Source organism: Enhydra lutris, unplaced genomic scaffold (assembly GCF_002288905.1).
Source record: "Enhydra lutris kenyoni isolate GAN:26980312 unplaced genomic scaffold, ASM228890v2 scaffoldscaffold2, whole genome shotgun sequence".
Classification (NCBI taxonomy): Eukaryota; Metazoa; Chordata; class Mammalia; order Carnivora; family Mustelidae; genus Enhydra; species Enhydra lutris.
Window position 1 is genome coordinate 71,004,007 of NW_019154086.1, and position 25,758 is coordinate 71,029,764.

The window sequence follows — 25,758 nt, forward strand, 5'->3', positions numbered from 1 at the left end:
CTGGCAGTAAAAGTGAACTTACCTATATTTACTTTGGGTATAAAACAGCAGTATACTTTAAATAGATATGGCATTGTTCTCTCTTTACATTTAACTGAAAACAATCTAAAATATTATGACATGATAGTAATCATGATAAACAGAGTTAAGCACACTCATGAACAGATGTAGAACAAATATTTCATTTAGTTTTTGTTCTTTTGAGACTCATTAGAAGCAAATACTAATGGTATTACTTGATTTTTTTTTCTGAACACACATACTCAGACACATACTTTTTGAGGTTTATTAATATATCACATGCTTCATATTTATTCACAAGTCAGTAGCAAAATATAAAGCAAAAGGATTTTTTTTTTTAACATACACTGGCATTCTACTTGTGTAGTTGAAAAATAGAATAAACATAGATATTAAAGTGCTATTATATACTATCTCAGTTGTAGGGAATTTTATACTTTAATTTGCTACAGAAACTATATGTAAATAACTAGAGATTAATATAACAACAGATAAGAATTACTAGCAAAGGAAATGAAACATGAACATATGCACATAGCTAAGAACAATGGAAGATAGCTTTTGTGTTAGTCAGGTTCTCCAAACAAAACAGAATGTGTGTATATATATAGAAAAGGAGGGTGAGAGTAGAAGAAGAGTCTTTGTAGGAATTGGCTCACACAGTTGTGGAAGCTGATAAGTGCAAAATCTGTAGTGTTTCCCAGACGCCCAGAGACCAGGGAAGAGTTTATGTTGCAGTTTGAGTCTGAAGACAGTCTGGAGGCAGACTTTAGACAGGTGACTTTGGTCTTTTTTTTTTTTTTTTTTAAGAATTTCAAATTACTGCATAAGGCCCACCTACACTATCGAGAGTAACTTGCTTTAGGCAACACAAAGAGAACTAAATATTAATCTTCACTAGGAAATACCATCATGACAACATCTGAGTAGTATTCAAATATCTGGGTTCTTTGACCAATTGGACAAATAAAATTAACCATCACACTCTCTCCTTGGGTTGCTTTTTCTGTTCATTGGTTGGTAGATCTTTTTAACTAGTTTATGAAAGATGTTGCAACTATAAGTAATTGGTAGACAACTTTCAGATTTAGGTCACTACTCACTATTTCTTACCTATCTATAGTATACTCAATAACTTATTTTGTAAAGTTGAGTTCTTCCATAATTATTTCATCTTTAGACATAGCTAACCAAATCAAGGACACAGTACTAATTTTCACAAGCACACTTAATGTTGTGATCTTTAAAATCTTACATTCATGAGAAATAACAGACATTATTCTGGAAGTTTTATTTCTTTTTTCAGTAATGACTTACACCGTAAACCCTAATTATATTATTAGGATAATACCACAAAAATACTCTATTCTTTTTCTGCTGTCGATAAAAGTATACTATTCTTTTTTCACCATTGAAAATTGTCATTAATTATGAAGGGGATTTTCCAAGAATGTCTATATATCAAAAATATTTCTCAGAAAATATGAAAAACTGTCCAGTTAATCAAAACAATTAGTTGAAAAACTCACTTTAAAAATACAGGGACAGTCAATCAATAAATGTATGGATAAAGAAGATGGGTGTGTGTGTGTGTGTGTCTATCATGGACAGCTTATCATTTGCAACAACATACATGGATCTAGAAGATATTATGCTAAGTGAAATAAGTGAGACAAAGATAAATACTATATGATTTCACTTATATATGATTTCACCTATAATAAAACAAACAGCAGAAACAGATCCACATACAAAGAAAATCTGATGGTTGCCAGAGGGGAAGGTAGTAGGGATGTGCAGAATGGATGATGGGGAGTGGGAAAAACAGGCTTTCAGTTAGGAAATGAATAAATCATGGGGATAAATGGTACAGCTTAAAGAATATAGTCAATGGTATTGTAATAGCATTACATGGTGACTTGTGGTGAGCATAACATATACAGATTTGTCAACTCACTATGTAATATACCTGATGCACACATAACATTATGTGTCAGCTATACTTAAACTAAAAAATAAAAACTCATAGAAAAAGATAATAAATAGGGATATTAATATATGATTAAAAAGACCAAACAGTTAGCAACTAGCCTCTCCTAATAACTATAACAACTAATTCAATACTGCATGATAAGTAAAGCAATAGTGTTATCACCAAAAGAAGGAAAAACTGTCAGATGTTTCTGTAAACTCAGTTTTAAGCCTAGAAACCTTTCTGGAGTACAGCAAATCCAAATAGAGCAGAAAATCATACTAAGTTAAATCCAAAGAGATTAATTTATGGTTTTGAGGCTATTGGCTTTATGAGACAAAAACTGAAGAAGAAATTATACAATGAAGGGACTCCAGGAATATGCACAGCATTGTCTTGACTCTTTAGCTAAACAGTAAGCTGAGAAGTTGTAAGAGGAGATTTTGGAAGGCTAACCGCTCCACAACCGAAAGAAAAAAAGAAAAAGAAAGGAGAAAAAAAGGAAAGAAAAAAAAACTAATTAAATAAATTTACCAAAGAAGAGCTGTTGCAGAGACGTGAGCTGAACAATTGTTTGGGTTTGAACACAGGTGCTAGATGTTCAAATCCCATGAGCTAGAGTGGAGAGATCTCATTTTATACTCCAGGTATTCAGCAAACTCTCAGAAAGGCAATGCATTAAAAATAAGACATATAGCCCTAGAAAAAGTAACTTCAGTCTCATCTCAGAAAAATCTAAAAAGAAGCTCAAAACAATCAAGCTCATCTGCAAATAATCAACTACCGGCCAGAATAAAACTTTACCTTCTTTTAAGAGAACAAAAATCCAAAGATTAATAGCCTAAGAAATGCGATGTTCTGTACAAAATAGCAAATTATTGATTTTAAAAAGGGGAGAAAAACCAATCAAAAGACACAAACTCAGAAATGATAAGCATGATGGATTTTGCTGACACAGCTGCTTTTTATAATTATGTTTAAGGATTCAAAGGCAAGGGGAATTAAAGGAGAAAATAGAAGACTTCAATACAATACAATATAATACAATACAATATATAAGAAAGGGAACCAAATATAAATTACTGGGCTGGAAACATATTCATATAAGGCCAAACAATAAATTCTCTTGAAAAAATGAACTTTAGATGAGCTATTTCAGAATAAATAGAAACCGAACTTGAAACCACTTAAAGACATATTTAAACATCAGAAAAACATGGGTGAATTTCAAAAATCATGCTATGTCAAAAAAATCTAACACAATCATATAAACATTATTATATCATTTATACAAAATTATAGAAAAGGTGAAATTATAGGGACAAAAAGGTGATCAGTGGTTCCCAACAATGAGAAGGAAAGCTAGAGGAGACATGAATTGTGAAGGAGCCCAAGGATATATTTTAGTTGGTTGGAAATGCTTTGTATCATGATTGATGAGATAATAACTATATATAATTGCCAAAATTCATCAAAGGTACTCTTAAAGTGTGAAATTTAATCTGATTTTTTATATTGTCATTTTTTTTTCAGCTGAAACAAAGTTTATATCATTCAGAAACAGATTATACCTCTTCTTTTGTAAGAATTGAAGCTCACTCTTTTCCAGGCATGTATTTTCTGTTTCCTTATCACTTTCATGTATATTGGCTACTGATGTGCTTCCATCCCTAATTAGCAATTGCATCTTCTTATCAAAGGTCCCGCTCTTCAGGCTGCCTGATCATAGTCTACCTGTTTTAACAGACAGGTAAGCCAGCATCCCCTCAGCTTTTTGTAACCCAGTGATTGACAAATATGTCAGCTCCTCTCTATATTGTCAGAGCCACTATGAACTGCTTACTTAATTTACTTGCACTATTTACTTACACTATTTACTTACTTACACTATTCCAAGAGATCTCGGCACAACAGAACTAAAATTTTCCTATAAAAGACTTTATCCTTACTGAACTTTGCCCCAGTTGAGCAATTTCCTTACTCTCCTGATTTTTACTAGAAACTTCTTAATTACTTATGCATAAATGTTTGTCCATGTATCTTCATTGATTTAATCCAACCAAGGAAAAGAAGACATTCTTTGGTACTATTCAAGCATCTCCCAGTTGAAAGAAGAAAATCCAATTAGATTCGGATGAAGTTTAAAATAAAAAAGAAATGTGTTGGAGAAGCTCCTGGACTGTCAAGACTCTCATAATCTCTTATGTCTTTTTTTTTTTAAACCTAATTTTTTTTTAACCTAAATTTTCTTCTGTTGCATAAAGTTACCACTACACAATTTATGGGGAGATGAAGAAGAAGAAGCAAATATGTCCCCAGAGAATATCTAAAACCAACCCTTCAAGATCTAAAGTGACAGTGAAGGGCTTTATTACTAAGCTACTCTATCACAGGGAGGTAAAATAAATGTTTTCTGTGTTTATTTGTTTTAAATATTGTTTTCACTTTCTAGTGCATTTCTATAGAAAAATAACATACTGAGATACACTTGAGATACTGGCTTTATTAAAGAACAGGGAACATACTGCATTGTATATGGTAGGCATTTATTAAATATTGGTTAATTTCTTTAATATCTTGTTGAATCATAATAAAAAGTGATCTAAAAGAAAAAAAATGATGAAACTCCTCTGGTAGAAATCTGTTAAGTAAAAAGATATTCATAGTATTTATCACTTTAAAAAACAAATACATTTTACATGATTCTTAGATTGTAGAATCGAAGTTTTTCTAGCCAATGTCCAGGCACTGACCTTCCTAAAGTGAGAAGAGAACAGCAATAAAGCAACAAAGTTGAGTTTTACTTGGTTGTTTGATTTCATTTTGTACTAAAATAGTGTTTTTGAGTGTGTTTACTTCACCTGATTATGGAGCAGACTATCAATATTGAATATCGTGGGGATTTTTTTAGGTCAAAATGCATGACACATCTGCATTATATGAAATATAGTTCTCTTGAAATTTTTGTCTATCACATTCCTATTTTTCATGACCAAATGTTTCACAAGGTGTCTAAATAATTATTTTCTATTAAGATGATAATCAAACAAATAAGAGAAAAATGGAGAATGTTAAAATACCTCTGCTTAGGAAGAGGAAATGACAAGCAGTAGAGCTCTCTTTTTAAAGTAACACTAACTACAGGGGCGTCTGGGTGGCTCAGTTGGTTAAGCGTCTGCCTTTGGATCCGTCGTTATCCCAGGGTCCTGGAATAGAGACTCTCATCATGCTCCCTGCTCAGCTGGGAATCTGCTTCTTCCTTTCCCTCTGCCTGCCACTCCCTTTGCCTATGCTCTCTCCCTCCCTTTCTCCTCAAATAAAAAATTAAAATCTTTAAAAAAAAAATAATACGAACCACACCACTACTGGGATTATGTTTATAAATATATACCAAATGCTCATGAGGTTTTCTGTTACGGCATCAAAATCCATAACCACAAAAAATAAGAAATATTAATATTTTGAAATTCTCCCTGAATGGGCTAATGTGAAATTGAAGTATGTGATCTTTTGGAGGTAAATAATTGTTGAAGACGCTGATTATGACAATAATGATAGTAGCCAACAAGGGAGAAAGCAGGAAAGGAAAAAGTAGCAATGAAGGAGAATGAAATTGGGAGGGAGAATAGGAGAGGTTAAGGAGGAAAATGTAGGAAATGTGGAGAAAGGGGATGTAGGAAATAGGTGTCAGGGGAAGCAAAGAGAAAAATAAATAATTATTTTATTAATTTTATTAAAATTAGTTGAACACTTTAGTAAGTACTATATAGGTCTTTAAGAGTTTAGAAATTTACCTTTAATTTCACTTGTACTTTTCTTGATCTCTTTGTATATGAGGGCCTTTTAAAGTAAGGAACAAGACAACGTATTTAATAATATTCTAGTTTTAAAATGACAGTGTCGGGGCGCCTGGGTGGCTCAGTGGATTAAACCACTGCCTTCAGCTCAGGTCATGGTCTCAGTGTCCTGGGATCGAGCCCCGCATCGGGTTCTCTGCTCAGCGGGGAGCCTGCTTCCCACTCTCTCTCTGCCTGCCTCTTTGCCTACTTGTGATCTCTCTCTCTGTCAAATAAATAAATAAAATCTTTAAAAAAAATAAAAATAAATAAAATGACAGTGTCATATGATAAATATCAACATATATATCTGGACCCATATATATAATACACACACATTCATTCAAATAGACTTAGATATTCTTACCCATATGTGTATGTGCATTATATAGACATTGAAATAAATGATTTTCTTTCCATAATAAACCACATTTTCCTTCATTATAATTTAAAAATCTCACATAAATGTGCACACAGATTTCTTTTAAAAATTACTTATATTATATGCCATGAAAACTGGATTTGCTAAATCTTCTCTCATTATGTTCATATATATAGACAGCGTAGGACTTCACCCTTAGCAGCCTCTGTTTAATGTTTTTTATTGTTTTTGGCATTGATAATCAGCAGGTTAATTCCTTGGGCGTATTGACAATATGTGGCAATATAATACTCAGGGATTAATGACATACCCTGGGGTAGCCTTATAGGAAAAGTACCTATAAATTAAGTAAAACTTGGAATAAGTGGTACCAGGAAAGTAATGCAAATTGAAAACTGATAAAAATCCTAGCAAATGGCTACTTTACAAGATAAATACACAACTAAGTTAGCATGAGATATAAAAAATGCATTAGAAGAAAATAAAATTTCCCATGAAATATGTAAAATGTATGTTATTTTTATCTTCAGAGAGACCTGCATAGTTCTATTCTCCCTGATAATTCAATGACATAAGTGCTTTTAAATATAAGGGCAAGGAATGCTGGGTATGTAGGCAATATTTTTTTTTTTAATGCAGTCAGTGTTCAACACTCTAAGCTTCCAAGCTAAGTACAAAGTTTAAAGATTCTCAGAACTTGGGGATTCTTCCTCAGCAAAACCTTTGCATTACTCCTTGGGGGTGGGGGATATCTCAGACCATTGAGGTATTGATTAATGTATTTACTAGGCCAAAGACATAGCTGAACTTGGGCCTACACTGAAGATTGTTCTGCTCTTACTAGGAAAGCTAACAGGTTTGTGTGGAGTCTCAAAAGATCTGAATAAGCAAATGCATGTTCCTGTTCATTTCCTCTAAAGCCTTTCTACCAGATTCAGGTTACATTCTCAATGACCTGCTTATTCCCAAGTCTTTGATCTCAAGGATAAGATTTTTATTTCATTGAACAAATGTAAAATTATTAGAAATTAAAACACACATTTAATCAGATTATGTCACAGATTTAATTGTACCATTTAAGACAAACAATTTTTTAGCCTAAAAATTTTGAATGTAAATATAGATGTGCTTTTTGCTAAGGATGATAGTAGTATTTGTATGTAGCTCAACTTCTCATTTTTCTTATATATTAAGCCAAAATATACTATCTAATTCTAAATATCATAACAAATTAAAATTCTTTTTTTTCTCCTAGAAAATAAAAATATAAATCTACTTATAGTTTAGAAGAAATCATGTGCCATTCTAAATCCAATCCAACAGCAGAAAACTACTCAGGTTTAACAACTAGTCTCAAAAAAGGGTGTCAAACCAAAAATCATACAAAAATAAAGGACTAATGTGTAGAAAGAATGTGTTTATCTGAAAAAACATAAAACTATAAAGATTCTATAAATTGGCAAAGGATCCTACATGCAAAAATTAAAATTATAAACTGTAATAGTGATTAGACACTAAATCTCTTATAAAATTGAATTTTTTTAAAAAAAGGAAGGGAGATGATTTGTCCAGAAAATATAATAAATCTATAAATGAACAGGTGCATGTGTGTGCACACACATACACAAACAGAAATAGTCACACAATATTGTGTTTTCTTTCTATGGTCTTTCTAGAGTAGTATCAGTGTCTTCATTTTTCTTTTCATTAGAAATAATTCTAAGCACCTGAACAAACTGAATATTTGAGTTATGTTTGACAACTCTTTTGAAGAAAAAAAGTTTGCAAAATATTAATAATCAGCATGTACCTATAGTGTCTCTAAAAACATTGTCTATTTTAATAAACAGAAATTTTTGTGTTTTTTAAATCCAAAACATCATATGTCATAGTTATCAAACATCCTTGAGTTAAATTTTCATGTGGTAGGGAGGCTTAGAATAGAGGGAGAGAGTATTGTTAGACTTTGAGTACAGTTACTTAGTGTCCATAGTTGTCACAATCCAGTAAAAGTCATTAGTGAGAAGAAAATAATGTGAGAGGAAAATGTTTTAAAGAGGAAATTAAGGAATGGATGAGTAAACAAGATTAGAAGAGTCAGGGAAAGTTTTGAGTTTCAAAATATAGCTTCAGAAAATTCCAAAACATTAAGTAAAGCCAATATTTTAGATTAGTAATTTCCAAGAATTGTGATCAAATATATAAAAAATCTCTATTATATAACATAATTTTAAAGCAGTTTTATTTCTTTTATTTTATCTGTGTCCAATCATCCTTATATTTGAGATTCTTTGCCATATTTTAAATTTTGTTTTGAAGACTTTTGGAAGTTCCATCTCTGTATCTTTACTAAAGACAAACTTACTCCTGAGACTAATGGCAGAAAAAAGGAAAACTTTGGCTGTGCCTTTTTTAATGATAACACATTCTGGATAATTGAAATATTTAATTTGGAAGAAAAAGTTGACAGGTAGCAACATTTGTGCAGCACTCACAAAAACATACATAATAGATGCCAAACAGTAAAACAACTTCAATAATTACTGTGCAAAGTATTTTGTATACTATGATGTTCAGTAAAAGAGAAAAGAAATATAGAAAACCTATATTTTTTAAAATATATATTCATAATGAAAATATTGATACCCTTAAGCTAACTTTGTCACTTTCTGAATTCCATTTTTATGTGTCATTTATTTAAATGCCCTGTATACAACTTGCTCTCAAAATTTTATGAGTTTATTATCAGAATGTAATTTATTCATTTATTTGCATAAAACATGGAAGTTGTGCTTATGATCTATATTAATGCAGCCAATGTTAAATAGCTGGTTGTATGACAGCTATAGTGGTACTAAAATGTGTTGCTACAAGAAGAAAATATTCATTAAATTTTCTAATATTTGTGTAAAGTAAGTCTATTATATGAATTATACAAAGACATAAAATATCATATCTCTAAGTTATTTTACTAATCAAATTTCTGAGGTAGCATTGCAAAGCAGCTTTGGTACTCAGAAAATTGAATATAAATGCTCTCCTCAGACCTTTTGTAATCAAAGAAACAGAGTAGCAGATAGGTGAAAGATTGAGTCTACAAAATATTTTCTAGAAACAATAAAAAGTGTAAGACTTAAAATGATATGAACACTTACACCATACAGTACATTTTGTGCTTTTATACTATGTCCTTACTAGAGTTGTTTTCATGAAATATAAAGATTTTGTATGCTTTAGAATATATGGCATCATTAAATGCTTTAAAATATCATATAAAATAATGGTTATTCCTACATTTTGCCAAACATGTGTATAAAATTTTTTTTAAAGTACAGTTAATCATGCAACTGTTATTAAGTAGGTGGTAATTTGGCTTCATGAAGATAAACCATCTGGTTGATTGACTGAAATTTCAAACTTTTCATAGTTCCCCATAGCATATAAATGTGTCAAAGATTCTCAACATTTAAAAAAAAAAAAGCAGCTTTGCTGTCATGTTTTAAAATACAGTGATGCACACAGTATAGGACTCTATAAAAGCTTTTTAAAATAATATATATTCACCAGGTTTCACTGAGATTTTTCTCTTCTTATTTTGTACATATGATTACTCAGAAAATTTGACAGTTTGTTTTCTGTAATTTTATTCTATGTATGTTTAATCCCTCTTCACTTTCTGCTTTGGACTTGACCTATATGCATTGGTGACCGCCTTGATGTTAAAAGTGTTATACGGTTTGAATGACTCACTACTATTCCACTAAACAGAGAATTTAAACTCAACATATCTTTAAGTATTCATCCTTCTATATTCTGGAAAAGACCTTTTATTTCTACTACTTCTTATGTCTAATTATATTTGTCTAATTATAGTTATTATTTATACATTTATATATTTAATGTGTTATATGTATACAATATTATATAATACATGTCATATATAACATGTTGCATGTATAATATATAAGGCATATATACATGTATATATGCCATATATGTGTATTAACATATATGCAATATACATGCATGTAAAATCCCCACCAAAAATCTGAGAATGTAAAAGAGAATCAGGGAATATAAGCTAGCAGTAACATATGAGAAATAATCACAATTAACTTTCTGTAAATATACACTCAACTTTCTGGAAATATACATTCAAGCAAGGTTTGTTTGCACATGTATGCACATGTGCACAGACAAACATGTATGTATTTCAATTTTGAACTAAATTAGACTAATAAAATATAGAATTTCAGAATGTATTTTTCCAAGTTTTTATTTAAATTCCAATTAGTTGACTTCTAGTATAATAGTTTCTTACTTAAAATTTTAAGGTTTTGAGGTAATAATTCCTTTGAAATCATATTTTTTTACTCTTAATGGGTGGGAAATATATAGCTTAATATTTGTAGGTAGTCATAGAACATTTAAGAATATTTTTAAGTACTTTCCATATTCTTTTACAGGGATAATGGAGGCAGAACTTATGTCAAAGTAAAATGGTTTTCACACAATATACGTTTCAATTTAGAAAACACTTTCCTTCTCTTACTAATTATCTGCATATTTTAAGTATGCACATTCTATTCCAATAAAGTATATTCCTTCACATGAGAAATGAGTTATGTCTCATTCCTCTTTGCATTCCTTTGTAAAGTGTATATTAGTTGATATAGTTTTTATTGAATCAAAAAGTACCACTTTGATCAAGTCATTGGATTTATGTGTACAAATGAGGATCAGATACATTCTATTTCTTTTATTATTCCAAGTATAATCCGTGAGTACCTGCTTTTGGCACTGCACCTGTTTGTTTTTATTGTGGAACAGAATTGTCTCTGTTTATACTATTTTGTTAATCCTACTGTGTCTGTTTTTAAATAGTGAATAGTTGCTGTTTTTAACAATTACTTTTTTTTTAAACAGTGGATATTTACTGTTTAGTTATCAATAAAAATCAAAGCACGTTAATATACTGAAATTAAGATAGCATTGGAAGTCAAGGAAAATGTCAGAGTCAGAGGATCCTGAGTTCACTTCCTCTCACAGACATACTGTTACAACTACATATAATGTAACTCACTCTGAAAATGACCTGAAGACTAACAGAACAACCATTCCACAGCTAAAGATACAAAAAGAAAGCCACAGTGAGAAGGGTAGGAGGGGGCAGAGACATGATTGGGAACTATACCCCCTGTGTAGTGACCCACAAGCAGGAATGATATCACAAGCATGGAGATTCTCCCTGAAGAGCAAGAAAATCAAGCCCTCCATCAGGCACATCCCACCCTGGGGATCTGTACCAGGAAGACAAGTCCCATAATGTCTGGCTTTGAAAATCAATGGGGCTTAACTCCATGAAACCAAAGGTTTATAGGAAATTCAGATTTTGCTCTTAATGGGCCAGCACACTATATCACTTAATCTGAGACCCAGCACAGAAGCAGCATTTTCAAAAGGTTATAAGTGAAGGTCATTTGTTGACTAATTTTAAGATGTGCCGGATGGGCAGGGAACTGTAGGAACTTTCTCCAGGAATGGAAGTGCTATTGGGCATTTCTTTGCCTTCCTTTCAGGCTAATTGGCCTGATGATGGTGGATGCCCATCTGACACTTCCCATTTAACTTGCTGGTGCTACTCACTCACCCTAGTTACCATGCAAACCCAGCCCACATAAGCAAACACACCTTTGCAAAGTATATACTCTCCTGCCACATCCAGTGGGCAGCAGCAGTCAGGACCAACATCCCCTCACAGTAACTACCACCCCACCACACCCAGTGGACAGTCCTGGGCAGGACCAGTGCCACTATAAAGCACAGTCTGTATCAGGAAGGGTGTTAGAGTTCTGCCAACCTGCATACCTGCCAACAGTTACAGCCAGGCCTCTCAGCGAGCTGTACCAGGAGATAATCCTACCAACCAGCATGTCTGCACCAGCTACAGGTGGGCCTCTAGCCAGCCATACTGGGGGCCAGCTGTGCTGACCATATTTTACCAAAGTAGTCACAATTCATTGTTATACCCAGACAGGCTGGGTGCCAACCTCACCCACCAGCATGCCTGCTGTAGTTGGGCCTCTCAGCCACCTGTGCCAAAGGCCATCCCTGCCAACCAGTGGGCATACAGTAGTCACAACTAGTCATTGTATCCAACTAGGCTGGCCCATTCTCATATACCAGCATACACATGTAGTAGTCACAGCTCAGTCACAACAGGAAGGCATGAAAGCCTAAGACAAGGCATTCCTGGAACATCCGATTCTGGTAACTAGGGAGGATTCTACCACTGGACCCCACAGGATGACTTATCCATAAGGGCACTATCTTCAAGGCCAGGAGTAAATAGCTGACCTATTTAATGCATAGAACAAACAGAGAAACAAAGTGTTGTGACAGAGAAATATGTTTCAAACAAAACAGAAAAAAATCTCAGGAAAAGAACTAAACAGAAATAATCAAATTACCTCATCAAGAGTTCAAAGTAGTGTCATAAAAATGCTCACTAAACTTGAAGAAGAGTGGATAAACTCAGTGTGAACTTCAACAAAGAGAAAATATTAAAAAAGAACTAATCGGAGTTGAAAAATAGAGTAACTAAAATAATATACGAGAGGGATTCAACAATAGATTAGAGGATGCAGAAAAATGGATTGGCAAATCTGGAAGACCTGATAATGAAAAGCAACCAAACTGAACAGCAAAAATAAAACAGAATTTAAAAGATAAAGGTAGATTAAGATACTTCTAGGACAAAATCAGCATGCTAACATTCACATTTAAGGCATCCCAGAAGGCAGAAACCTTGTTTGAAGAAAAGAATAGCTGAAAACTTCCCTAAACTGGGGGAGGAAACAGGTATTTAATAGTAGCACAGTAAACCCCAAATGAGACATATGCAAGGAGGTCCACACCAAGATACACAATAGTTAAAATGTGAAAGTGTAAGATTAAAAAAAGAATTTTAAAAGCAGTAAGAGAAAAAGCAATGTGTTTTACATAAGGGAAACTCCAAAGGCTCTCAGCTTACTTTTCATCAGAAACTGCAGGCCAATAGAGGGTGGCATAATACATTCTAAGTACTTAAAGGAAAAACAAAAAACAAAAACAAAACAAACAAACAAACAAAAACTAAACTAAACCCAAAATATTCTACCTGGCAAGGTTATCATTCAGAATTGAATGAGAGATAAAGAGTTACCCAGTTAAAGGTTAAGGACATTTATCACGGCTAAACCAGCCATGCAAAATGTTCTTCCATCAACATTTTGTTGGTTGTTCTAGGTCTTTTGCCTCTTCATATATACTTCAGCATCAGTTTATAGATTATCGTAAAATAGCTTGCTGAAATTTTAATTGGGATTGTACTGAATTGATAAAGTAAGGAAGAACTTGCATTTGACAATATTGAGCCTTCTTATCTATGAACATTGAATATTTCTCCGTTAATTCAGTTCTTTAGTTTGTTCATCAGAATTTTGTGGTTTTCCTCATATAGATCTTTGACATATTTTGTTAGATTTATACTTAAATATTTCTTTTGGGGAGTTTTAATGTAAATATCATTGTGTTTTTAATTTTAAATTCCACTTACTCACTGTTGACATGCAGAAAAGCAATTGAGCATATTAACCTTATATCCTACAATCTTGTTATAATTATTAATTGGTTTCAGGAGGTTTTAGAGTAATCTTTCATATTTTCTACAAAATGATGGAGTTATCTTTTTTTTTGTAAGATTTTATTTATTTATTTGACAGAGCGAGATCACAAGTAGCCAGAGAGGCAGGCAGAGAGAGAGAGGGAAGCAGGCTCCCTGCTGAGCAGAGAGCCCGATGCGGAACTCGATCCCAGGACCCTGAGATCATGCCCTGAGCTGAAGGCAGCGGCCCAACCCACTGAGCCACCCAGGTGCCCATGGAGTTATCTTTGAATGAAGTTTTATTTTTCGAATCTGTACATCACTTATTTCTTTATCTTTTTATGTTAGCTAGAATTTCTAGTACAATGCTGAATAGAATTGGTGAGAGAAGACATCATTGCTTAGTTCCTGATATTGGGAATATTTTGAGTGTCTCACCAGTTAGTATTATGTCATAGTTTGTTTTTGTCAAAATCCTGTATCAAATTAAGGAAGTTCTCTTCTATCCCCTCTTTGCTGAGATGTTTTATCATGAATAGGTGTTGATTTTGTCAATTGCTTTTTCTGTATCTATTAATGTGATCATGTGACTTTTTTAGCCTGTTAATTGACTTTTGGATATTGAACCAGGCTTGTATACCTAGAATAAATCCCAGCATAGTATACTTTTAAGTAGGTATTTACTATATATTTTCATATTAGGAATATAAATAGAACAAGAAAATGAGCTATTATTTGTGTATTTACTATGACCCAGGCATTATGCTATTAAACATGGTACATCCATATTTTAATAAATTATTATTATTAGTCTGGTATTAGTATTCTCAAATTTTCATAGAACCATAAAACTGAAAAGTTTATTTGAAAAATGTTAAATTAAGAAAGTTAATGCGAAGATGATATTTAAAGCCCAGTTTTATCTTATTACACAATATTTTCTAGTCTGTGTTAAAAATATTGATTAAATTAGTCTGGTATCATATTTGCACTCAAGTGGTATGTCTTTTTTATTTTACATGTTAAGTCACATAAATACATGTGCATATACATGAGGTTTCATATACGCTGAGTTAAATACATACAAAGAATAAAGATAACTTTAAACACAATTTTTAGATACTATTTTAATAGACCATGTTCAAGCAAATGTTTTCTCCTGCTGCTAGTAGTGTCTTTGTTATTGTTGTTGTTGTGTTAATATCACTATGAGGACAATAAAAGTAAATCCTGCTTCCATTTGTGGTTTAAACTAAAGATCTTTAAAGTACCTCCTCACCTTCTGATTTTCTCTTGTTTAGTAAAGACATGTAAATAATGTCACATCTCTTTGCTAGGAAAGATGTTTTACTGTCCCTCTCCACCCCACCCCCTGACCACCAAAAGATATGTACTGCAAAATGCATCTCTTCTATGTTTAGAAATTAAGATATTTATTTTAGCAAAAAGTAATTGCTTCTTCATACTGTATACTGTAATAGAATTTTCGGTCCAAAACCAATTTAAGTCAGCAACATATTGAACTGTAATTAAAGATTTATGATTCCATTAAAAGGTAATGTTATAGTTAATCCCTAATAATAAAGTACTTCATAAAAGTTCAGTGTTATACACAATGCAAAATATGAATGTCAAGTTGTCCCAAATATTTACTGGGCTTGTGATTCCATAAAAAATGTTCACACTTGAATTTCAATAATATATTGCACTAGCTTTAGATTTAATTGTGGAATTATGACTATCTCTCTTTAAATATTTGGGCAGCCTTTATTTTCTGGGATAGGAATAATTTATGTAAATAACTGGATACTCTGAAAAACATTGTGATGCTTTACTTCTTTTCTATGCATTTTTCTTCCTAAAATAATGATGAATTTCTGGTCAAGATGACACAGTATGTTCAGATTACAATGTCCATTCTTAACATTAAATAAAAATAAACCATTATAAGTATAGGTAATTAAAAAGAGATAATAAGGAAGAAAAAATAAAAATGGACAGAATGCATACAGTTTTGAAACTATAGGTCCTTGACCCATAAATATAGAGTGATGCCCAAGGATTTGGCTCCAGGGATATGTGCACCATGTGATATGAGAACAAGAGTCAGGCTCCCTACTTGAATGTAAGCATTATTTGTCAAGTTCCCTATCTTCAGCAAATGAGGCTAGCCATATTACTAATGGACCACCTTCCCAATAGGATTGCCACATTTAGCGAATAGAAATACGAGTTAAAAGGGCATGCTTTGGGGTGCCTGGGTGGCTCAGTCAGTTGAGCATCTGCCTTCAGCTCAGGTCATGACCCCAGGGTCCTGAGATTGAGCCCTGCATTGGGCTCCCTGCTCAGTGGGGAGCCTGCTTTGCCCTTACCTTCTGCCTGCCATTCTGTCTACTTGTACTCTCTATCTCTCTGTCAAATAAATAAATAAAATCATAAAAAAAGGGGCACACTTTTACAAAAATATTCAGTTTGCTTTAAATTCAAATTTTACTGGGCAGCCTGTATTTTATCTGGCAACTGTACTCTGAAGCTACAGATTAAAGAAAAATGAACATCTTCAGAACTGAAAAAAGGTGATGGAAACTTCATGTTTAAATTGTCTCCCCAATACCATCATACACTCCATAAGCCCAATATTTTATTAATTTTATAAAGCTGCAAAATTTCACCATAAGACTCAAGTCCAAAGTCCAAAGGACTAGTGGGCCAGGGAATAGACACCAGCAAATTGCTGGTTAGGAGATAGCAAAGGAAAATCAAAACAAAGAAAAAAAAACATAAATATATTAAAAAAGAAAGGACTTGGGGCAAGATGGTGGAGAAGTAGGAGACCCTGTTTCAACAGGTCCCCTGAAGTGAGCTAAGTATCTACCAGAACACTCTGAACACCCATGAAATCAGCCTGAGATGTAAGATTATACACTTCTGGATCTCTATAGTGGCAGGAGATCGTCAGTGGAGAGGTAAATGATTGGGAGTGCTCAGATTGATATCAAAAGATAAAGAGAAAGGAGAGGGAGCCACCAGAAGGAACCCATTGTAAAGTAATACCCCAATACAAAAGTGCCCTGTGCTTGGGGACCAGCATTAACTTAGAGTCTGGTTAAAAGCACTCAAAAGGAACAAAGGGTCTTAAAAGGCAACTGGAGGAATTGGGCAGCCACAGGCACAGACCTAAGCCCACGGTCCCATGGCCAGTGCCCACCATTGCCAGAAAGAGCCAGGGGTGGGTGGGGGGAAGCTCCAGTCCATGGTCCCTGATCCTATGGCTTTCCACTGCTTGCACCACTGCTGCGGCTGCATGCACCTCTGCCCACGCCTGAGAGAGCCCTGCACAGGCTCCTGCCTGAGGTCCCTGGACCTGCAGCATTCTGTGACCACCACCCTCCATGACCTAGGTGGCAGCCAGGTCTGAATGGACCCAGCATGGGTGTGGTCTCCAGACAATAGTCCAGGCAATGGAAGCCACCAGGAGCAATGGTTTTAGTGGCATGCTAAATGGTTTTAGTGGCATGCTAAATGCTCATGGTTTTAGTGGCACAGGGGTGCAGAGAAAAGCGGGGCAATGGGTGACCCCTGAGGTGGTGGCTGGGAATGTGCACCACCTGTGGGAGGTTTTGGTGTTCAGCAGAGTTTGCAGAGGAGGAGTCTGTGTATTCTGGACCATCCAGAGGGGAGCAGACTGAGGCTTCTCTCTGAACCAGAGGTCTGGGTGCTGACAGTTTGCTTTGTTCTGACCTTCTGAAAAGCCACAAAAACCCGCAAAGAACAAAAACCTCAAGAGAACAAAAGCCTGAAAAACCGGTTTCCACAGAGCCCAACCCCTCGATAAGCTTCAGGGCAACTCAGCCCAGGCTAGACTGGCTGAAAAACAATGCAGCCGGACCCTCCCCCAGAAGACAAGCCAAAAGAACAAGAGGACAATAACCACAAGGTCCCCATAAAACTGTACAGCCCAACATCAGGGGAAAACAATATATTAAGCTCCTGGTATTGCTCCCAAACTGGTATATTTCACAGATACAACTTTTTTTTTTAATTCATTCTCACAATTCTTATTTTTTTAACCTACTTACCACTATAACTAGATAGTTAATACAACATATTACATAATAACATTTTAACTTGAACTATTTACATACATATTCCTGTATTTCTTTTACTTTTTCTTTAATATATATAGATATAAGCTTATATATATATAATATATATATATAATTATATATATATATATATTATATATATAATTATATATATAATAATTATATATATAATATATATAGATATAAGGCAATTCTTTTTTCCCTATTCAATACTACCCCTATATATAAACTACTTATAATTTCCCTGTATCCCTGAAAGGTTAAGTCCTTTAATAAAGATAACAAGATACACCCAGAAAGAACTGATGTAAACTTCCTCACCCACATTGAGGGATTATAACCACCTTCCCATCTTATTCATCTGTCAGTGTCTCTGTGTATTACTTTTTCTTTTGTAATACATAAATCTTACTCTTGAGGTTCATTTTGTCAGTCTTTTTGTTTGTTTATTTTTGTTTATGTACCTTATAAATCTTATTTTGGGGGCTCATTTTGGCAGGGTTTTTCTCTTTTTTTTTCCCCTCTCTTTTTCTCTCTTTTTGGTTGTGACTTCTGATTGCTCTAAAACTTTCCAAGGGGCACTTTGAGTAGATTGTGGTTGATATATTCAGCTATACAACCCCTCAACCACCTCTCATCAAAATGACTAGGAGGAGGAACACCCAACAGAGGAAAAATTCAGAGACTGTGACCTCTGCCACAGAACTATTGGATATGGACATAAAAAATATGTCAGAAATGGAACTCAGGGCAACACTTATCCAGGCAATGGCTAGCTTGGAGAATACCATTAGTGACAACATAGAATCTCTAAGGGTGGAAGTGAGAGCTGATCTGACAGAAGTTAAAAATGCTATGAGATCCAATCTAATCTAAATAATAGCTAGGGCAACTGAGGCAGAATATTGAATTAGTGACATAGAAGAAAAACTGATAGAAAAGAAGGATCAGGAAGAGGCCTGGAACAAACAGCTTAGAAGCCATGAAAACAGAATTAGGGAAATAAATGATGCCATGAAACATTCCAATGTCAGAATTATTGGGATTCCTGAGGGAGTGGAGAAAGAGAGAAACTAGAAGATATAGTTGAACAAATACTGGATTAAAATTTCCCTATTCTGGGGAATGGAACAGGTGTTCTTGTCCTAGAGGCAGAGAGGATACCCCACAAGATCAATGAGTCTAGAAGACATCCAGAAACTAAATTGTGAAATTCATGAATCATAAATTCAGACAGGAGGTCTTAAGGGCAGGTAGGAGAAGAGATTCCTTACAGAAGAAGGACTATCAGAATAACATCAGACCTGACCACAGAAACATGGCAAGACATATTCAGGGCACTAAATGCGAAGGACATGCAGCCAAGAATATTTTGTACAGCAAAGCTGACATTCAGAATGGATGGAGAGATAAAGAGCTTCCAAGACCAGCAAGCTTTAAAAGAGTATATGACCACCAAGCTGGCACTACAAGAAATATTAAGGGGGGTTCTATAAAAGAAGAAAGAACCCAAAAGTAACATAGAACAGATATTTACAGAGACAATCTTTAGAAACAAGGGCTTTACACACAACATGATGTCAATAAAAACTTATCTTTCAATAATCACTCTCTATGTGAACGGCCTAAATGTTCCCATAAAATGGTGCAGGGTTGCAGACTGGATAAAATGGCAGGATCCATCCATATGCTGTCTACAAGAAACATATTTTGAAACTAAAGTTACATCCAGATGAAAATGAAGGGATGGAGAAGCATCTTTCATGCCAATGGGCCTCAAAAGAAAGCTGGGGTAGCGATTCTCATATCAGATAAAGTAGATTTTAAACTAAAGACTGTAGTCAGAGATAAAGAAGGACACTACATCACTCTTAAAGAGTCTATTCGCCAAGAAGATCTAATAATTGTAAATACTGATGATCCCAATATGGGAGCAGCCAACTACATAAGCCAACTGTTAATCAAACTAAAGAGTCATATTGATATGAATACATTAATAGCAGGGTATCTAAACATGCCATTCTCAGTAATAGATCATACAAGCAGAAAATCAATAAAGAAACAAGAGCTTTGAATGACAAATTGGACCAGATGGACCCATATATAGAAAATTCTACCCTAAAACAACAGAATATTTATTCTTCTCAAGCGCACATAGAACTTTCTCCAGAATAGACCACATACTGGGTCACAAATCAGGCCTCAACCAATACCAAAAGACTGAGATTACTCCCTGCATATTCTGACTATAATGCTTTGAAACTGAAAGTCAACCACAACAAAAAGTTTAGAAGGAATTCAAACACGTGGAAGCTAAAGATCATTCTGCTCAAGAATGTTTGGATCAACCAGGAAATCAAAGAAGAACTTAAACTATTCATGGAAACCATGAGAATGAAGACACCTCAATCCAAAACCTATGGGATACAGCAAAGGCAGTCCTAAGGGAGAAATATATAGCCATCTAAGCCTCTCAAAAAAATTGAAAAATCCTGAATACACCAGCTCTCTTTACACTTTAAAGAACTGGAAAATCAACAACAAATTAAGTCAACCCCACAGACAAGAAGGGAAATAATTAAGATTAGAGCAAAGATCAATAAGTTAGAAACTAGAGAAACTAGAACACATCAAGGAAACTAGAAGCTGGTTCTTTGAAAGAATTAATAAGATCGATAAATCACTGACCAAACTTATCCAAACAAAAAGAGAAAGGACCCAAATTAATAAAATTATGAATGAAAGGGGAGAGATCATGACTAACACCAAGGAAATAGAAACAATCATCAGAAATTATTATCAACAGTTATATGCCAATAAGTTAAGCAACCTAGGAAAAATGGATGCATTCCTGGAAACCTATAAACTCCCAAGACTGAAACAGGATGAAATTGACAACCTGAATAGACCAATATCTAGCAACGAATTTGAAGCAATGATTAAAAACCTCCAAAAAATAAGAGTCCAGGACCTGATGGATTCCCTGGGGAATTCTACCAAACATTCAAAGAAGAAATAATACCTATTCTCCTGATGCTGTTTCGAAAAATAGAAACAAGAGGAAAACTTCCAGACTCTTTCTATGAAGCCAGCTTTACATTGATCCCCAAATGAGGCAAAAACCCCATCAAAAAGGAGAATTTCAGACCAATACCCCTGATAAATATGGATGGCAAGATTCTCAACAAGATCCTAGCTAATAGGATCTATTAATTAATTATAAATTATGATTAATTATCAATTAATTAATAATTAATTTAAATCTGCCATAATTATCCACCATGACCATGTGGGATTTATACCTGGGATGCAAGGATTATTCAACATTCTCAAATCAATCAATATGATAGAACACATCTATAAGAGAAGAGAGAAGAACCACAAGGTCCTCTCAAATGATGCAGAAAAAGTATTTGACGAAATACAGCAACTGTTCCTGATTAAAACTCTTCAAAGTATAGGGATAGAGAGAACATTTCTCAACTTCATAAAATCTATTTATGAAAAACCCACAGCGAATATCATTCTCAATGGGGAAAACCTGGCAGCCTTCCCATTGAATCAGGAATACAGCAAGGATGCCCCCTCTCGTCATTGCTGTTCAGTATAGTACTAGAAGTCCCAGCAATAGCAATCAGACAACAACAACAACAACAAAATGAGGTATTCAAATTGGCAAGTAAGAACTCAAACTTTTCTCTTCACAGACAACATGATACTTTATATGGAAAACCCAAAAGACTCCACACCCAATCTACTAGAACTCATACAGCAATTTGGTAATGTGGCAGGATACAAAATCAATGTACAGAAATCCGTTGCTTTCTTATACAGTAAGAATGAAAATATAGAAAAGGAAATTAGAGAATCAATTCCATTTACTATAGCACCGAGAAATATAAGATACCTGGGAATAAACCTAACCAAAGAGGTAAAGGATCTGTACTAAAAGAACCACAGAACACTCATGAAAGAAATTGAAGAAGACACAAAAGGATGGAAAAGCATTCCATGCTCATGGATCAGGAGAATAAACATTGTTAAAATGTCTATACAGCCTAGAACAATCTGTACTTTCGATGACATCCCGATCAAAATTCCACCAGCATTTTTCAAAGTGCTGGAACAAACAATCCTAAAATTTGTTTGGAACAAGAAAAGACACCAAATTGCTAAGGACATGTTGAAAAAGAAAAACAAAGCTGGAGCATCACGTTGCCTGATTTCAAGCTTTACTACAAAGCTGGGATCACCAAGAGAGCATAGTACTGACACAAAAAATACACATAGACCAATGGAGCAGAATATAGAGTCCAGATATGGACCCTCAACTCTATGGTCAAATAATCTTCGACAAAGCAGGAAAAAGTATGCAATGGAGAAAAGACAGTCTCTTCAATAAATGGTGCTAAGAACACTGGACAGCTGTGTATAGAAGAATGAAACTTGATCATTCTCTCACACCATATACAAAGATAAACTCAAAATGGATGAAAGACCTGAATGTGAGTCAGAAATCTATCAAAATCCTAGAGGAGAATATGGGCAGTAACCTCTTTGACATCAACCACAGCAACTTCTTTCAAGAGACATCTCCAAAGGCAAAGGAAACAAAAGCAAAAATGAACTTTTGGGACTTCATCAAGGTCAAAAGCTTCCACAGAGCAAAGGAAACAGTCAACAAAACAAAGAGGCAACCCATGCAATGGGAGGAGTTATTCACAAATGACACTACAGACAAAGGGCTGATATCCAAGATGTATAAAGAACTCTTCAAACTCAACACACACAAAACAGTTAATCATGTCAAAAAATGGGCAGAAGACCTGAACAGACACTTTTCCAAAGAAGACATAAAATGGCTAACAGACACATGAAAAAAATGTTCATCATCATTAGCAATCAGGGAGATTCAAATCAAAACCTCATTGAGATACCACCTTATACCAGTTAGAAAGGCCCAAATTAATGGGACAGGAAACAAGAAATGTTGGAGAGGATGTGGAGAAAGGGGAACCCTCTTAAACTTCTGGTGGATAGCAAGTTGGTGCAGCCACTTTTGAAAACAGTGTGGAGATCCCTCAAAAAATTAAAACTAGAGCTACCTTATGACACTGCAATTGCACTACTGGGTATTTACCCCAAAGATACAGATGTAGTGAAAAAAAAGGGCCACATGTACCCCAGTGTTCATAGGAGCAATGGCCACAGTCACCAAATTGTGGAAAAAGTTATCTGCCCAACAGATGAATGGATAAAGAAAATATGATACATATATACAATGGAATATTATGCAACCATCAGAAAGGATGGATACCCAACTTTTGTATCAACGTGGACAGGACTGGAGGAGATTATGCTGAGTGAAATAAGTCAAGCAGAGAAAGTCAATTATCATATGGTTTCACTTACTTGTGTAGCATAAGGAATAACATGGAGGACATTAGGAGGAGGAAAGGAAAAGTGAATTGGGGGAAATCAGAGGGGGGATGAAGCATGAAAGACTGTGGACTCTGAGATACAAACTGAAGGTTTGGAGGGGAGGGTGGTGGGGGATGGGTGAGCCTGGTGGTGGTTATAAGGAGCGCACATATTGCATGGAAAACTGGGTATGGTGCATAAACAATGAATCTTGGAACACTGAAAAAAATAAAATTAAATTAATATGTTAAAAAAAAACAAGAAAACTCCTTTTCCAAATGATACTACATATCAAATTTCAGTAAACAAAAATATAATGGTAATGAATAAAAACAAATTAAAAACTGTTAAATAAATATAGATTAAAATATAATTTTATAAAGTGGTCTAATGAAGAGATTAAATTCAGCATGTTTGTGATGCTCAAATAGTTATATGAAAAAATATTAAATGAAAATTAGTAAATAAAAGAATAAAATAAGAATTTATGACAATGGAAAAATTTTAAATTTTGGAAACACTAAAAAACATATATATTATCCTTGAAATGGAAACGCAATAGATAGTACAAAATAGATATGACATTAATGAAGAAAAGCTTAGTAACTTGTCAAACACTACTAAGGAGTTTGCCACCAATAATACACCAAAATATTAAGAAGTTTGCATGGGTATAATGTTAAGAATGATCAGTGGTATGACGTGTAGAGACTCTGAAATAGACTTTTAAGTTTCACAAGAAAAAAATGGAAGAAATATCAGAATGGTAATATTTGAAGATATAATCAATGTGATCATCGAAGAAAAAATAAGTTCTGTTTTTAAATTATACTTATGCCTAGAAGGATAAATAAAATATATCTACCTATGTCCAGCATATGAAAAACTTCTGGAAGAAAAAAAGAATCCAGTTTTTTTTTTGTTTTGTTTTTTGTTTTTTTTTTTAAGTTGTAAGAATAAAACAACATCATTTGCAGAAAAAAAATTAGCTCAATGAAAATAGCAGATTGTTTTTAACCAGCTATAAAGAATATCTGAGGAAATACTGAGGAAAAATAACTAACAAACTAGAATATTATCTACACTATAATTCAAAAGAGGTTAATATTAAGACAATGACCAAGGTAGCTACCTAACAACCATCACTAACTATAACACAAAACAAAACTAACATATAAGGATCTTCTTCAGCCGGAATAAAGAATAGAAACGCTGAACAATTAAAAAAAATCTTATATGGAATTCAAGAGTAGAACTATAACTTAAGGATTTCAAGAGGCATGTGCCTGTCTCATTGTTTTTTCAGAAATCTTTCAAAAAAATGTATGTAACCTTTTACATATTGTGAGATAAGTCTGCTTAATGGAGGCAAATGGAGGTAATGGTTCAGAATGATCTCAAGAGAAGATGTCCATGGTTGAAAATGTATACTACTATAAGTGAGGCAAATTCTCCAAATTAAGTGATGCAGCTTAATATTCAAAGACAAAATTGGAACAGGGAATATATATTATGGCTAGTAGCAGAACTTTCCTCTTTCTAATCTCATTTGGCCCAGAGAAGAAGCTGGAAGGTAGCTCTGTATGAGCAATTATGCAGAGAAGCTATCTGCAGAAAATAGGTTTTTCAGGGAGATGGGTTGGGAAAGGAGAACCATGCTGCACTGTGAGTAGACCATAAGCAGTTGATGGTTGTTTGGCAGAGACTGTATTTGAATAGATAACCTTGTTAGTTATCTATTAGTTAAGTTAGTAAGAAATTCTTTGCATACTATAATATGATGCTAGTCCTCCATAAAAATCAAGTTCAAGAAGTAATTACAACATTCAAATCTAAGTAAAGTGTAAAATACGTGAGCCTGGCGGTGGGTATTATGGAAGGCACATATTGGATGGAGCAATGGGTATGGTACATAAACAATGAATTTTGGAACACTGAAAAAAATGGGGAAAAAAAGTGTAAAATACCAAGCATAGGATCTACAAAATGTAAGTAGAGGAAAAAAAGGAGAGAAACCAGATGGTTACACTTAATCAGATTTTTTTTTTAAACCAGAGTAACCTCCCCCCATGATTTATTTGCAGAAGATATGTTCCAAGACCCCCAGTGGATGCCTGAAACCACAGATAGTACCAAACTCTATGTATATGTCTTCTTCCATTTTACATACAAACCTACAATAATGTTTAATTCATAAATTAAGCACAGTAAGAAATCAATAATAACTAATAATAGAACTATTATAACTATATACTGTAATAAAAGTTAATATCATATTTTTTTAAATATCTTATTATAGGGGCACCTAAGTAGCTCAGTCAGTTAAGTGTCTGCCTTAGGCTCAGGTCATCATCCCAGGGTCCTGGGATCAAGTG

At 34.0% G+C, this 25,758-nt stretch overlaps 1 pseudogene; it reads right to left on the bottom strand.

The window, feature by feature from the left end:
• The window catches only part of LOC111146640, a 31,986-nt pseudogene extending 14,736 nt beyond the window's left edge, over positions 1 to 17,250 (bottom strand).
• Positions 17,251 to 25,758: the final 8,508 nt, after the last annotated feature.